Genomic DNA, 4497 nt, shown 5'->3' with positions numbered 1-4497 from the left:
CTGCTCATCAATGTTTTCATCACCTTGACATTTTTTGCGCAACCAATCGCCAAAAGTTTCCATGTGCTGATGCATTATCCAAGCTTCATTCTTCCCGGGCCACTGGGACCGTAGGAAATCTTTGTGTACCTCAACATATGGTTCCACCAATGAGGAGTTCTGGAGAACTGTGTAGTGTGCTTTATTGAAGTAATCGTCTCCCGTACCAATGTATGTTTTCTTCCCAAGTGTTCCCTTTCCGCTGAGTCTGCCCTCGTGTCGAGATTCAGGAATGCCAATTGGGTCAAGGTCTGGAATAAAGTCAACACAAAACTCTATGACTTCCTCTGTTCTGTAGCCCTTGGCAATGCTTCCTTCTGGCCGGGAACGACTATGGACATATTTCTTTAGGTAGCCCAATATTTTTTTTGTCAAAACAACTATCAATTTCGAGTCACTTGAAAGGTGTTACCAACCCAGAGCGCCGATGCACTGAATGGATCCTCCAGTTTGACCTTTCCAGCAACATCTTTGAGGTTACCAGCTTCTCGGCAACCTAAAGGATCAACCACCAAATCAGGATCCAGTCATGACTTGGGCAACTCAAACAACTTTAGCACTGAACCTTAGGAAAAAACTGAGAAAGCCAAATCTTACCAGGACAATGCCATCTTTGTGTTTGATCCAACAATTGTCCTTTTGACAAATACTATTGCGTCACCGATAAGATTACATGTAATAGAAAAATAGGAATAAGTGAAGAAAAAGTGGAATATAACCCGTTGTTGCCGATGGCCTTGATGGCATAATCGACCTAGAAGATGCAACCATCTAGGGTGCATATGTTCCTCATTGTCAAATTCTTCTCTTCACCTCTATGTCCCTAATAAGTAAATCGGTACTGAAAACAAATACCACAAACCCAGTTAGGTAGCCCAATATTTTTTTTTTTGCAAAAAGGAAGTTATTAGGCTTGTATAGATTATTCTTCCTGACAAAAACAGGGAGGCTTCACTGTTATCAAATGTCATGTCAATGCAACATACAAAAAAATGCTTCCAGTAAGAACATGCTATGAACAGGTCTGACTCATACATGTAAGTAAGTCCGATGGATTGAGATTTTATTGTAACAAAAAAGATTCAAAAGCTGACATGTACATATATGATGTTTTCTCAATATTTATATGTGCTCTGGCTTGACAAAAATCTGTTGCAATAGACTCATGCTCAGGCCGCTAGGTACAGAGTAATGGAGGCTCTTTCTAATAGAACAAATAATGTACCTCAAATCCAGAACTCCTGTACATCAATGCACTGAAAGAGTTACAAGAAATCAGAGAAGAGCTTCAATACATGTTTGTTTAGTTTATTAATCACCGCTAAGATCCATGTGCTTGCCAAAGCTCGAAATCAAACAAGATGAGAAATTTACCAAGATATATGTGACAATGGCAATTGTGAGTAAACCAGCATACCTCATCAATCCCTTTACCCTAAAGAGGACAGGAGAATGTCATAGTTGGGAATACAAAGAATAAGAAATAAAACCGCAACAGAGAATATGGAATGCGTCTGAGTTATTGGTGCTATATAGTCCTGCAAAGAGAAAATATAATTGGTTCGATCAAGGGTTGATCTACTGCTAGACTGACAATCTGAAAAACAAGAAAGAGAGCATGAGCTGCTTCTATACACTAAACAGAGAAAATTGCAGCTCGGCCTATTTTACAAAACCATGTGCAAAACCAAACCCAATTACAGTGACATGAAACCAGAATCACATCTTCACTCGAGATGCGCATAACTGAACAAAGAAAATACTGCAACTCAAACTATTCGACAAAATCAGTTGCAAAACTAAACTTGGTGCAACAGCAGAATGCCACGTGCCGCCTCCCATTAAACATTTAAAGAGGTAACACTCAAGGGGATGAAACAACTGAACAAAATCATATTTTAATGTACTGGAGACAGCAGCAACCTACCTCATGAGAGTGTCCAAGATGGAGGTTATTTATTTTTCCAAACACTCCATGTTGTAAAATATATAATGCATCATTCAAAACATCTGCATGGATTAACAGCTCCAGATGAGCATGAAAAACTACTATTTTTGCCAAAACAGTATCTTGGTTTTTCCTACAGAAGTGCCAATTTATTGACATAGAAGTTGACAAATAACAATTTCACTGATTATCTATATTTCTAGATGCTAATACTAATCAGAGTTTGAATGCTCAAATTTGCAAAAGGTAGATCACCTGGCCACACATTAGAGATGCTATTGTTGTCAGTGACTTAATGGTTAGCTTGTCCGACACTAACCTATTACTGCGGCTGGCTGCTGCAGGCCCCTGATTGTAGCTATATACATTTATTCTTTAATTGTAGCTATATAACTATTACTAAAAATATTTATTATTTAATTAATTATTTACTGAACTGTAGCTATATACACATCACATGTATTTCTAAAACTTTGAATGTGTTAGCCCTTTTGTTATCTTAAAAAGTATACTTAATGGACAACTGTAGCCACTGAGAAGTAGCAACAAATCTCTAGTTCTCTACAATTGGAAGTTCAGTCAGATATGGATATTCATGTAACTATTTTCATCCTCCCCCACTGGATTTCTAGGTTGTCCATTATTTTTTAAAACATATCATTCCATATAGAAGATCGCAAGAGAAAAAAAACACAACCATGCATGTGGGCAGTAAAGGTGTCCCTAGCGATTTAACATTTCAAAATCTCCTCATCAGTAGTCAAGTACCCAGCATATATAGTAGATCAGTTATAAATAGCTCTGAGGTGTTGCCATGCAAATCAGAGACCAGTAAGCTAATCATATATCATATATTAATCAAAGTAGCAGTGCGTTCTCATGAATGCAAACAAATCATTTTTTTTTTCTTTAACAACTGCAAGATAGTGTACACTCTTAGCAGGTAACAAGCTAGTAACCATAAGGCATGAGAGTAGATCAATCACCTTGCCTAGTGCTGAGATGGAGTCATTGACATACTTGTATCAGGTCTAGACTCTGGAGCTGGCAGAAATTAACTAGTATCTGCACTTGTACTTCTACAAATGAACAAAGCTCATGAGAAGAGATGAATCACCTTTGCTAGTGCTGAGATGGAATCGATGGCATATTGGTATCAGCTCCACACACTGGAGGTGGCAGAAAATTATATATTTAGTGTCTATATTTATACAGTGGACTTAATTCTACAAATAAACAAAGCTCATTCTAAACAAACATAGATATATTTATATCCCGACAATACTTAAAGCATAGATCATCATTACAAGTTTAACTAAATCAAAATAAATTATCTTGATAACTTGTTGCAATTTAATACTGAACCAAGTGATAACACAGACTACTTATGGTATACAAAAGATTGGAAAATGCTGATTCAGGTCTAAAGTGATAACACAGAGTGGTTTATAGAGGATTAGAAAACACCGATTCAGGTTTAAAAAGGTTTTAGAAAAACATTATATTCAGCTTTAAACTAATTCAAACTTTGAGGGCATTTAGCCATTTCTGAAAGTTGATTTGTTGACCTCCTGGTGGGCTAGAGATGTTCTGGAGTAGGTGGACTACAAATAAACGGAAAGGAAGTTTAGAGCTGATCAAATCCCCACCTAAAAATATCACAAAACCTAGGGATTTGTCCTCGTGGAATGAAGCATTAATTTTGGATCTGCAAATAACATAGAAAATTGGAACTCAAAAGATTAATGGATGGAGATATCAACTGGAAATATAGTGTGAATTGGAGATATCAACTGGAGATATCAACTGGAAATAACATAGAATGGGTGCGACTATTGCTTTACTTAGGATTTGAGTGCTCGGTTTCTCGCAGAAGAGAGGAAAGGGGTGGGCATACCTTGTGGGTGCTCATCAACGGCAAAATGCCCAACGAAGACTTAGATGCTGGGGCATAAGGGTTCCGTGGGGTGGCCTAGTCGTCGCCAGAGAGAGAGAGAGATTACACCGGGGGAGCGATGGAGCGGGGGGTGGTTCACTCGCTCGGGGTCGACGGCGAGGGCGCGAATGGCAAGGTCAATGATGTGGGGTGGGGCGAGAATGCGGATAGGCGGTGCGCCGTCGCCGCGTGGCCAGCCACCAGCAAGGCTGGCCACGACAACGCTATCGTCCTCCGTGGCCTCCCGAGCCTAGAGGCGGCGCGCCCTGCTGTGGCCGGTGGCTAGGGTTACAGAAGGTGGGAGGAGTCGGGTGGGCGAGGTCACAGGCCGGAGAGGCTTCGGTCGGGCGCTTTTTTCGGGGGGGGGGGGAAACCATGTGGTCGCACTCGCGGGGGAGGCGGCTGCCGGCGGAGGGACCGCACGCGGCAGGCAGAACGACGACGCAATTGTCGCACCAAAAAAATGTCCACTCTTTAGTCTTTTTAGTTGTATAGGAGATAGGAGATATAGGCCAAGTGTATGACGTGGGCAACTAGGACTCCCCTAGCGGCTGGAAATGAAGGTTGAGAGAGC

General features: G+C 40.6%; 1 long non-coding RNA gene across 4 annotated transcripts; it reads right to left on the bottom strand.

The window, feature by feature from the left end:
• Positions 412-4271, bottom strand: LOC110434592. Of its 4 annotated transcripts, XR_002452127.1 has the most exons (7): positions 3885-4271; positions 3637-3695; positions 3105-3156; positions 2974-3031; positions 1967-2049; positions 637-1577; positions 412-535 (listed from the first exon to the last, which is right to left on the bottom strand). It is a non-coding gene; the product is annotated as an uncharacterized LOC110434592 (long non-coding RNA). The 4 variants fall into 4 exon arrangements; XR_002452126.1 differs by having other exon boundaries at positions 2974-3156; XR_002452129.1 differs by having other exon boundaries at positions 637-1474; positions 2974-3156.

Source organism: Sorghum bicolor, chromosome 4 (genome assembly GCF_000003195.3).
Source record: "Sorghum bicolor cultivar BTx623 chromosome 4, Sorghum_bicolor_NCBIv3, whole genome shotgun sequence".
In the NCBI taxonomy this organism is placed as follows: Eukaryota; Viridiplantae; Streptophyta; class Magnoliopsida; order Poales; family Poaceae; genus Sorghum; species Sorghum bicolor.
This window is presented reverse-complemented; position numbering and strand designations above follow the sequence as displayed.